This window comes from Schistocerca nitens, chromosome 4 (genome assembly GCF_023898315.1).
Source record: "Schistocerca nitens isolate TAMUIC-IGC-003100 chromosome 4, iqSchNite1.1, whole genome shotgun sequence".
NCBI lineage: Eukaryota > Metazoa > Arthropoda > Insecta > Orthoptera > Acrididae > Schistocerca > Schistocerca nitens.
The window spans coordinates 870,170,083-870,183,111 of record NC_064617.1 but is presented as its reverse complement, the minus strand read 5'-3'; the positions used below and the strand labels follow the sequence as shown (position 1 = coordinate 870,183,111).

The 13,029-nt window shown below is 43.2% G+C and overlaps 1 protein-coding gene across 1 annotated transcript in view; it reads right to left on the bottom strand.

Annotated features, from left to right (window-relative positions):
- The window catches only part of LOC126253353 (kelch-like protein 12), a 59,369-nt gene that overhangs the window by 28,050 nt on the left and 18,290 nt on the right, over positions 1 to 13,029 (bottom strand). The window lies entirely within an intron of this gene.

Here is a 13,029-nt window from a genome sequence, read left to right as displayed (position 1 = left end):
CTCACTCCCTTCTCAACTACTGGTTCACTTTCATGCCCCTTGACTCTTATCACAGCCATCTGATTTCTGCACAAGTTGTAAATAGCCTTTCACTCACAGTATTTTACTCCTGTTTCCTTCACAACTTCAAACAGCGCCCTAGTCAACACTGTCAAAAGCCATAATTTAACATCCATTCTAAGGTAAGGCATAGGGTCATAATTGCCGCTCATGTTCCACCATTTCCCTGGAATTTTAACTGATCTACCTCAAGGTGGCTTCTTCAAGTTTTTCCATTCTTATCAACATAATTCATGCCAGTATTTTACAACCATGATCTGTTAAACTGATAGTTCAGTAATATCACATCTGCTTTCTTTGGAATTAGAATTATTACATTTATTCTGAAGTCTGCAGGGATTTCCGTCTCATACATCTAGTATCTCAGGTGAAATAGTTTTGCCCATGGTTTTGACTCACAAGGATACCAGGAGTTCTGAGAGAACGTTATGAACTCCAGGGGCCTTGTTTCGACTTAGGTCTTTCAGTGCTCTGCCAAATTCTACTCTAGTATTATATTTCCAATCTCGTCTTCATTTACTTTCTCTTCCGTATCAATAAATCTGCCTTCACTTCATATCCCTTGTATAGTCCCTCTAGACATTCCTTTCACTTTTCCCCTGCTTTGCTTAGTAGTGATTTTCCATGTAAGCTCTTGACATTCAAACAGCTTCTTGCTTAAGCATTTTGCACTTCCTGTAAATCTTATTTTTTGGAAGTTTGTATTTCCTTTCACCTGCCTCATTTGCTGCATTTTTATATTTTCTCCTTTCACCAATTAAATTCAATGTCTCCTGTGACATCCAAGGATTTCTACAGGCCTTGTCTTTTTACCTACTTGATACTCTGCAGCCTTCAGTATTTCATCTCTCAAAGCTACCCCATTCTTCTTGTACTGTATTCCTTTCCCCTCCTCTTGTCAATCGTTCCCTAATGCTTCCTCTCAAATGGTCAGTTTATCCAGGTCCCATCTCCTTAATTTGCTACCTCTCCACAATTTCTTCAGTTTTATTCTTAAGTTAATAACCAATAAATTGTCAGAGACCACATCTGCCTTTGGAAATGTCTTAAAATTTAAAATCTGTTTCCGAAATCTTTATCTTACCATTATATAATAAACCTGAAACCTTCTGGTCTCTCCAGGTCTCTTCCGTGTATACAGTCTTCTTCAGGATGCTTAAACCAAGAGTCCGTGATAATCAAATTATGCTCTGTGCAAAATTCTACCAGGCGGCTTCCTCTTTCATTCCTTTCCTCCCCAATTCCATAATCTCCTATCATTTTTCCTTCTCTTCCTACAACCAAATCCCAGTCCCCCATCACAATTACATTTTGCTCTCCCTTAACAATCTGAATAATTTCTTTTATCTCTTCATACATTCTTTCAATCTCTTCATCATTAGTGGAGCTAGTTGGCATATAAACTTTTACTACTATTGTGGGTGCTGGCTTCATTCACTACGCTTCCTATAGTATCTTACCCACTTCCTTATTCATTATTAGACCAACCCCTGCATTACCTCTATATGATTTTGTATTTGTAACCCTGTATTCACCTGACCAGAAATCTTGTTCATCCTTTCACCAAGCTTCACTACCCTCACGATATGCAACTTATTGATTTTACTTTTTATTTTCTAACCTACCTAACCTGTGGTTTGATGGGCAGAAGAGTCACACAAAAAGCTCAAATTCATGTATTATGAAGAGGACTGATTGCTACTCAGCACTGAGTTGCAGAAAAGCACAATGAAAAGACTGCTGCATATTAATAGCTTTGTCACTAAAGCCTTTTCCAAAAAGACTTGTGTCATCTCTCTCTCTCTCTCTCTCTCTCTCTCTCTCTCTCTCTCACACACACACACACACACACACACACACACACACACACACACACACACACACGACTGCTACCACCAGCAGCTCTGACCAGAATGCGACTGTCATGTAAATAACAGTCTGGAATGGGGCAAGGAAGGGGGAGGGATAGTAGGGTACGGATGGGAGGAGGGAAGAGTGCTGTCTAGGGAGGTGTGCAGGGACTAGAGATTACCACCAAGTGCAGTACTGGGAGGAGGTGGGGTGGGGTGGGGTGTGGTGTGGTGTGGTGTGTGTGGAGGGGGGCGGCGGAGGTGGAGAAGGGAAGGAGAAAGAACAGGTGGGTACACTGGCAGAGAGTGGCACACAAAGAGGGTGACGGAATGTGAAACGCGAGGAGGTGATTGGACAAAGGGGTGGAAATTGCTGCATGGAGGGTGTGGGAAGGATAAGTTGCTATAGGCCAAGGCCTTGATAATTTCAGGAGTGGAGAATGTGTTTTAAGGATAGCTCCCATTTGCGGCGTTTGGAAAAACTGGTGGTGGAGGGGAGAATCCAGATGGTCAGGTTTTTGAAGTGGCCATTGAAATCAAGTATGTTATATCCAGCTGCATTTTGTGTCTTGCAATGGTTGCATCAGGGCTGGTACACAACATGGCTCCTTTCACAGGTGGCCCGGCCTTCAATGGGGGTAAGATAAGCCTGTGACAGAACTGGGATAGGAAATGCTGGGTGGGTGGATTGGGCAAGTTTTGCACCTGTGTCATCCACAGGGATATGATCCCTGTAGCACGTGGTTGGGATTGGGGATAACATACAAATGAACTAAGATGATGTGGAGGTTGAGTAGGTGACAGAACATCACTTTAGAAGGTATTGAAAGGATCCTGGTAGGATGTCCCTCATTTCAGGGCATCATGATACATAATCAAACCCCTGATGAAGGATGTGGTTCAACTGTTCCAGTCTGAGGTGGGGTTGGGTGACGTAACGGGCTCTCTTTTGTAGCTGGCTCTTTGGGATAGTGGGAGGATTGTGTGTGTGTGGGGGGGGGGGGGGGGCATAATGGCTTGGGAAGTCTGTTTGCAGACCAGGTCCAGGGCAGGGGACAGTGCCTGTCTGAAGGCTTCGGTGAGACCTCCAGCATACTGGCAAAGATACACGTCATCTCCAGGTGGTGAGGCTGCATGGGAGGGATTTTTTGGGGTTGAATGGACGACAGCTGCCACAATGCAGGTACTGTCGAGTGTTCGGTGGGTTTAATGCAGCCAGGCATGGGGATGGAGCCAGCAGAGAGGAGGTGAACATCTAGGTCGATGGCAAGCAGGGTTGAAGGGAACCCGGTGAAGTGGATGGGGGGGGGGGGGGGGGGAGGATGTTGGGTCTGTGAAGGGATAAGAATAGGGTGTCTTGCCCCTGAGTGCTGATCATGAATATACTATCTATGAACCTGAATCAAAGCAGGGTTTGGGGAGGCTAGCAAGGTTTCCTCTAGATTGCCAACAAACAGGTGGAATAGGAGGGTGCCATGCAGATGCCCATGGCTGAGACATTTTTTGAGTATCTTCCCTTCAAAGAAGAAGTAGTTTTTTTATTTCTTTTTTTAGATATAGGTAGTTAGGTGAATGAGAAATTAAGTAGTGGGTCTGGAGTCTGAAGGACATTGGAAAAGGTAGTATTCAATTGCAGCAAGACCATGGACATTGAAGAGTGTTGGCCTATAGGAAAATGGTGTCAATAGTGACCAGTAGGGAACCAGGAGGTAAAGGGGTGGGGATGGTGGAGAGTCAGTTGGAGACTAGACCACATGTTGGAGGTGTTGGTCAATGAGGACCGAAATTCTTTCAGTGAGGACACAATAACCAACTACAATGGGGTGGCCAGGACTGTTGTGAGTGTGAGTTTTGGGGAACATGTAGAAGGTGGGTAGGAAGGGTGTTGTAAAGGTGAGGAGGGAGACTGATTCAGGGGAGAGGTTCTGGGAAGGGCCTAAGGCTTTAAGCATGGATTGGAGGTTGTGTTGGACCTCTGGGGTGGATAACTCTGGTACAGTTTAGAGGTGGACAGGTCACACAATTGGCAGACGGCTTCTGCCAGGTAGTCTCTGTGATTCATCACAACAGTTGTGGAGCCTTTGTATGCAGGGAGGATGATTATGTGAGGATCGATTTTGAGACTGTATGGCTGTCCTTCCCTCTGATGAAGGTTAGCGTTCTTAGGAAAGAACCTGGGTAATGATGGTGAGGCCAAGTTGGAGATAAGGAAATCATGGAAGGTGACAATGGGGTGGTTACATGGGAGGAGGGGGAGGACCTCAGACCACAGCTGGATGGTACTATGAACTGCCAGGATTCAATGTCGGAAATAGATTGGCCTGGGTTGGAGGGACTGGTGATAAAGAAGTATTTCCATTTCAGGGTTCAGGAGGAGAGTAGGGCTAAAGGTGGGGCTTGTGGATAGGACTGAAACTTCTGTGGCGTTGAGGATTTTGGTGGAAAGGTTCACATTGACGAGGAGGAACACAGAGTAGGACAGGGGAAGGATAGTTGCGCCCCAAGGCAGCAGCAGAATGTCAGCAGGTTCAATAACTTACAGAGAGGGTGACTGACATACTCTTCCAGGTGCTGGAGAGTGAAGGATTCAATTTCGGAGATGTGATGTATGTAGTACAGATTGCAGAGTAGTAGTATCTTGTGGAGGGAGAGATGGTTCTGAGATGCTTGTGCCATGAAAATGTGTTTCTGCAATGCCAGTTTTAAGAGGGACAGGGATTGGTGGAATAAAAAAAGGTGAAGGTCATTGTGAGAGATTGAATGGTTTAGACACAGTATAACTACCAACCAACTGTCCAACGGGATGGACGACCACTGCCAAACTGTGGCCAAGAGCAAAATAGCCCACACGTGGCACAACAAGTAGCTGAAAATAACATGCTTGACTTCAATGGCTGCTTTACAACTGTCTATTTTCCTAATATTGTTGATCTTCCAACCGGGAGTTTCTATCATTTGAAATTCATGTGTGGCATAGATCTCGAGTTTTTCTAGGCACATCAAAACTCTCTTCTCAGTTTTAATTAAAAATGGAGATACACACTTTCCTGATACATGTGAAATTTTCACATCCGAGAATGCTACTTGTGAACTGGCAGGTACCACCTTCTGCATGATGGAAGTGGCAGCAGAGTGGGGGACAGTAAGGGCAGTACTTCAACCTGAGAAATGTCAAATGCCAACTACTCTGATTCAAACTATTCCTTTTGTATATAAATCAAGTCAAGTTTTGTGTAACTCAAGACAAATGTTTAGTGATACATGATGTAAAACAAATATTCATAGCCAGCGTTTCTTTCATACACTGGGTCATTGGCATCTGACTGAGGAAAGCCAGATGAAGTACTGATACTGGAGGATGACCAGCAAGAGAAAGTTCCCAATGGCCCCACTTCGAGCCATTTCTCTGATTAATTTCCAATCCTCTCATGTGCCTTACAATATGAGAGAATGTGACCCCAATCCATCTATTGTAGGGCGATGTTAAGCCTGGCAACACCTTGGTGCTATTTGAGAAGAGCAGGCAGTAAGGGCGCTGAAATTCACTCTCTCTTTTCACCTCATGTACGGCAAGCGAAGCATGCCAGTCATCCACACTTCGTAACAGATTGGAGGACGGCAACGTCAAACCAATTCTACTAGGACCTTGTCCAGGGCAGCAGTACTGGAGTCCCGTATTCGTCTACAACAGCTATTCCCCATGAAGTACGACATATTTACTTAAAAGGTATGGCTGGTACATCCTGCACCTACTCTTGTGATGTTGAACAATGTTCCAAAATATTGATCGTATGAGCACATATGAATAACAATTATGGGGAGCAGCAGTCATCTGTGTGGCCAACACACACACACACACACACACACACACACACACACACACACTACCAGTAACCAGTGCTTATGATGAAAAATCCCTACAACACCATGTGCAACAAATTAACACCAGTGTGGAAAGCAGTTACATGTATTTTATGGCCTATACTCTTTATACAATGTACATTTAGTTCTAGTTTATATTTGCTACTGTTGTAGCAGTCCCGTTTTGTTTTCAAAGAGAGAGAAGTTCTGTTCATACAAGTTCAATTAAGACACTCACATGGTCTTTGTATCAAGTTGTCATATTCTATCTTTGTTTTCCTCAAAATCACTTGATTAGCACAGCAGAGAAGCTGTGAAATAATGCAAACTGTCCTAACTTACCGTTCTGCTTGGAAGTATACCATATCCTGGGAAACATGAGTGAAGGGCAACAGGCAGATTCCATATTTCTAGATTTCTGGAAAACATCTGACATGGTGCCCCACTGCTGACTTAATGAAAATCTGGACATACAGAATAGGTTCCCAGGTACTCGAGTTGCTCAAAGACTTATTACGTAATAGAACACAATACATTGTCCTGAATGGCAAGTGTCCATCAAAGACAAGGGTATTGTCACAAGTGCCCCAGCAATGTGTGACAGGACTGCTCGTTTTCTATGTACGTAATCACTTTGATGGATAGGGCAAGTAACAACCAGCAATTGATTGCTGATGACAGGAAAGCATCATCATTGAGTGACTATAGGGTACTGGATGAAAGATTTATAATTAGTGTGATGAATGGCAGCTTGCTCTAAATGTAAAAAAATACCAGTTAATGCAGATGAGTAGGGAAAACAACCCTGTAATGTTAGAATACAATATTAGTGGTATGCTGCTCGACAGTCTGATCAGTTAGATATCTACCCACGATGTTGCAAAGCAATATCAAATGGAATGGGCATGCAAGGACAGGAGTAGGGAAGGCAAATGGTTGGCTTCAGTTTATTGGGAGATTTTTAGGATTTCTAGCTCATCTGTAAAGAATACCACATAAAGAATACACCCGCAACCACTAGTTGAGTACTGCTTAAGTGTTTAGAATCACACCAAGTCAGATTAATGAAATATGTTGAAGCAATTGAGAGGCATGCCACTAGATTCGTTACTGGTGGATTCAATCGACAAGCAAATGTTACAAGTGTTACACAGATGCTTCACGACTTCAAATGAGAATCCCTGGAGGGAAGATGATCTTTTTGTGAAACACTATTGAGAATATTTGGAGAACAGATATTTGCAGCTAACTGCAGAATAACTCTACTACCACCAACATAAGAGAAATTTTGGCTTGTATGATGTTTTTCTCTCACCCAGTTTGAAAGTGGAAAAGGAAAGGAGATGACTAGTAGAGGTACAGGGTACCCTCTGCCATAAACTATACGAAGGCTTGCAGAGTATGTATGTACATATGTAGATGTGGATGTGACTGAATATTTTAGTTTCTTCAACAACATTCATGTATTATTGGTTGCATTTTCTTATGAGGTACAGAATCACCTTCGGTTTCGTGCAACAGGCAGAGCCAGAGTGGAGATATAAATTTTAGACAATTCATGCAATTACACAACCATTTATTGTACGTTAAAAGGAACCTGTAAATGGGCATTTAACTTACTTTCTGCAGAGAATCTCAATGTAAATGCATGCGTTTATCTTCAACTACTTCAACACGAAACCTTCAAAGAGAGGGACAGTAGCTGCTAAAGTGGTGTAAACTGTGAAATTGACAAAGAGACAGATGAACAGGTTATGATTTACCTTCAGGAGGCATGGCTCCTAGTATAGGGAATAGAAAAACACAAATCAATAACAATATTCAAACTTCAGAACCACAGGGTCTCTTTTAGGCAACAAAAGGGGAGCATACTGCCACCTAACCAGTGTTTGTGTCACCCCATGCAGTATCTCCAGTTCTGGAGGTACGCAGTGCCTGAGCCAGGCAACGTCCAACACAGTGTTCATGCAAGTACTATTTACTAATTAGTAGCAAGCTATTTAAAAGATGAAAGTGGAGTGTACCTTGCATGGCAGTCCAGGGCAAGACAAGCTGGCTCTGCACACTGCAGGTTACTGGTGCAGATAACTCAACTTATGCTGTATATGGGAGGAAGACTAAAACAGAGAGGGGATCAGATGGAGGAGTAGTCCTGTAAATTGCTGACATTTGTATTATGGACATTAGGCTGTTGTCCAAGACATAGCTCTCTACCAAACATTACATATTCCAGTCCTGGAGATATCACTGGATGCTTTAATGACACAGAAAGCGGTTACAGATTCAAACAAGCTCAGCAAGCAGAACTGTTTGTATTAGATTTAGAAATTTAGAGTGGCTTTTTTTTCCTTCCATGAGACCATTCTATATAATATTTATATTAAAATTAAGTTCGGCAGAGAAAGAGACAAAATAGACCAAATTTGGTGTTTTGATATACAGGTACCTAGAAAATGTGCTGCAACTTCAGGACATAATGTTTACAGGAAGACCACTCACAGAGAGATACCTTCACAGAAATTCCAATTAACATACCAAGCAGAGAACAGGAGTGACCAAAACAATGATGGACTGGACCAAATGAATCTGTGAACCACAGTACTTTGAATATGAGCTCAATCACTTACAAACAGCATTCCAAAAAAATTAAAACTCTGACAGAGGTAAATAAGGCACTACACCCTAAAGGGTCTAGAGCTTCTAACAAAAAGGAACCAACTAAAGAGAAAGTTGTCTTCAATTTGTAAAAACTGTCACAGATAGCATCAGCAAAGCATCGGGAACACGCAGTATTGATACAATGCTTAAACCAGTAAGAAAAGTGCACGAACATTTGAACACTGCAAAGGACCTAAACCCGTTGCTTGCCACATTAGTAGTATACAGAGTCCTTTGCACTTGCGGCCAAGTGTACAGAAGGACTACACAAAGAAGTGTTAACACCTGCCTTTAGAAACACGAGAGCAATAGTTGCTTGGGCAAGACGGATAAATCGGCAGTAGCAGATCACGCACTAGCATGGAAAACCGTCAAATTTGTTTCTGTGACACACTGGTTTCAGCAAGATCTAATAGTCACTACACTAAGATGTATAGAGAGGCTGCAGAAACATGAACCTTAAAAACAATTTCAACAGCAAAGAAGAAGGACTGAAATTAGACTAGTTGTGGGCCTTAGTGCTAAAGAAAACAAACAGCACTGACTCTCCCCCACAACAAGCTTCAAAGTACATGTCAGGGCAACTCGGTGATCTTAGGCAGCAGTTGATATCACAAACTGACCGTTGTGTGGACATTTACAGTTTGACTTCGCTTTCAGAGTTGTTAAAGCCTCTGATGCCTCTGGCATTGGAGGATGACACATTAGGCATAAAGCTATGCTTTGGACAATGGCCAAATGCTCATAATACTGGGTGGTTATACTTAAACTGACAGTATACAGAGTGCTGCAGTGCGGGGTACTGAAACATTGTTGTTATGTCCATTAATCGGTGCGCTCAAGGAGTATCCTGGGAGGGGAAAAACAAGGTTCTACTTTCTGCCACCAGGTGAGGATATGGCACTGTAAGCAGACAGGCGGTGTGGATGCAGGAAAAGGGGAGGAACAATCAAACACTTGATAATGGTGGTTACAGCATTTTTTTGGTCACAAGTTACATGTAATCAATACGTGTCTCCTGACTCATCAACATGCTGTGCCCATAACACGGCATTGTTGACAGTTGCGCACAGCATATCCACCGTCATTAGAGAGATATGTTGTCGTACGATAGCCTTCAGATCAAGAAGAGGTGGGATACATCCCTGGTAGACACAATCTTTCAGGTACCCCCACAACCAGAAGTCACTAATTTAGGTCACAGGATCTGGAAGGTCACACATCTTGAAATTGCCTAGATATGACACAATCATTACAAAAGCTTTCTAGAAGCAAATCTTTCACCTCGCAAGCGACGTGTGGCGTCACCCGATCTTGCATGAAAACAGTAGTGTGGACACAGTTGCATTCTTGCAAAGCTGGAATTGTGTGCTGCACAAGACAGTCCTTATATCGTGCAGATGTCACTGTACACCTAACAGGCCTGTGATGTGTCATCTTCGAGAATGAGAGCTTGTGAAAACATACCACACATTCACATAAGCTGAGTGCAGTGGATGTTCCTGCACAACATGTGGCAGAGTGGAACCCCTTTCATAGCCCCATCCAGAGTAAAATGTGACTCTTCTGCCCAAATAATATTCCTCAGCCACATGTTCTCCATTTACATGCACGTCAAAAAATGGGAGGCAAAGTCACAGCATGACAGCCTATTTGGGGCTTCATTTAGTGCACATTTCGAATCTTGTGTAGAGATAACAGTGTAAAATGTGCCACAATATCTTTTGAACTGTTAACTAGGAAAGAGAGAATTCTCATGACATCTCTAGCACTGGCTGCAGGACAAACGTTTGCTGCTCAGTGGCTATAGCTACAGCAGCTTCATCAATAACTGCCATGGGAAATGAGCTGAAGTTCCTCTCTACTGCACCACCTAAGTCACCTGTTTCTTCAACTTTCTTCTTCATATTCTGTAGCTCATTTATTGACATGGGTCTTGTCCACAGCTGTTTCTGTTGACAATATTCCTGCAATTCAGTGCTACTATTGCTCCTCTTCTGACTGCTATTGCTGACATTCTGATAAAACAACTTTACCAGCAGTGCACTGCCTTCTCAATAGCTACTGCATTTCATACAAAACACCTCAACCTTCTTAACCCTTTACACCAATAGTCACTTCACAAAAGAAGTCAAGTGACGAAACAGCATATCGACATGAAAACAGGAAACATTTTACATTTTGACTGATTACAGCATCATATTTTCACCTGGTGGCAGAAACTGAAGGCTACTCTGAGTGCACTGATTAATAAACACACCCATGATGTTTCAGCATCCTGAGATATATACAGCGCACACTGCACTACCCTGTAAACGTATTTCAAATACCTGCTGTGAAAGGCTACCTCCTCCTGTAAATTGTCAGCACTGATATTTGAGGAAAGAATATTTAATTTCATTGTATTTGTAAGTCATTTGATGACATGTAGTTTATTAGATGATGTGATAGTAAATGTATATAGCCTAACAATGACAACTGCTTCAATGTCTGCAACATTAAATTATTTAAATGCAATACTGTTTTAATGGGACAAAACTATAGAAGAATTTTGAACAGATGTTGGAGCATAGAACTGCAAGGAGGCCACAGCCAGACAGCAGGTGCTGGTCAGTGAACTGCGTTATCAGCTCCCATATCATAATACCACCTGTGCTGAAACTGGGTCAAAAGTCACAGACATCAGCTGCAGCCGGCCATCACCCATGCTTGATCAGCATCCTTCAGCAGCAGCACAACTTCCATGACACTGTTCTAGGTATCAGTGTCTCGGGACCAGCTTTTGAGAAGCCACTCCGGCTCAACTGACTTACGCGTCCTCAACGGGCAGACCACGGGCATTACCCTGTTCCAGATGGTTGACAGTGGCCCACAAATGCAGCCCTACTGCAAATTCAGTGCTGAGCACCAGCATTTAAATGGCGGCCCAGGTGACTACGCCACATTCGGCACGGCAGGACCACGCATGACACTTGCCATACGTTGGCTGGGAGTCTCCATAGTGAACTCTGCCACCACCACCTGCCTGTCTACTCAGCCCCGATACCCAACATCAGACCAGCCCCCAGCCCTTGCTCTTCAGCGTCGATCCACACTTTGAATCCAGGCAATGCAATCTCCACGCCACTGGGAGTGCTGCAGCCAGCCGTAGAAATAGAAGACTGCTGCCTGGCCTCGCTCCATGCCACAACCACACTGTGGCTCAAGTAGTGAATGACTGTACTAGATGGATGGGATAATTAAAGACTTTCATTTTCATGGAGAAATTAAGTTGAATAATTGAATAAAGGACTGTGTATATGTTCTCTACTGGTCAGATTGCCACTTCCCCACAACCCTCCCATCTCCCAAAACATCTACAGATGTTACCATATCCACAGGAAGACTAACCTCTCCTAACAAGCAATACCTGCTTGTGTTTCACTCTGGATTTTCAGCAGCTGTTCCTTGGTCCACTACACTGCCAAATGAAAAGTGATTATCAATTTCAAATATTCCAGTAAGCACCAAACAATGGAAACAAATACGATGGAACGAGGACAAATTATGAAAAGGATATATTGCTACTCGCCACCAAGTGGAGAAGTCAAGTTCGCAGACAGGTGCGACAACAAGACTGCTGAACTAGTAGCTTTGAGCCAAATGGCTTTAGGGAGAAAAACAAACACACACACACACACACACACACACACACACACACACACACACACACACAAAAACAACACAAAAACCACTGTATCTGGCTGCCAAGGCCAGACTGCAAAAACCTGTGCAGGATGGAAGAAGCAATCATGGTGATGGAGGTAAGTCTTTTTTACTTATCTCCTTCTCCACTCCCCCCCCCCCCCCCCACCACTTCCCTCTGCCATCCATATAACTTCCCAACTGCACCTAGCTGCCCTACCCTCTCACCACCTCGTACCTGTATTTTCCCCACAAGCAGCACTTACTGTCCCCCACCCTTATCTTGCTATCCCTCCCCATCTGCCCAACACCCAGATTGCTTCTCCCATTACGCACAGCTGCTCCGAGTCTGGCCTCAGCAACCATCTCGTGTGTGTGTGTGTGTGTGTGTGTGTGTGTGTGTGTGTGTGTGTGTGTGTGTGTGTTGTCTAATTCAGAAGAAGACCTTCTGGCCAAAAGTTTACTTGTGCAGCAGTCCTTTTGTTGTGTGTCTGCAACTCAACGTCTCCACCATATGGTGGATAGCCAGTAAGCATCAATGTCTATACAGATACCATTCCTTTACTTCAACATTCATCGTAGAAGACACATGCAATGTAATATGCTCAGCTTAACGCTGGAGGTACTGCAACATCTTTAGTGATTAAGTTGGGTGTTTGTCAAATGCTTATTAAAAAACAAGTGCCATTTAAAACAAATTATATGTCCATCTAATGTGTCCACAATAGAGTTTACCATTGTTTATATTTTGTGACTGCTTATCAAAGATAGGGTGTTATTGGGCAAAGGGACTTTTAGACACACATTTAATGTGTTGTGCAGTGTATGTAGCACACAGGCATCTAATCAATTTTTAACAGAGAAATGTTTTGTAACAAGAGTTATCCAAATTCTAAGAAATTTATCATTGAAATTA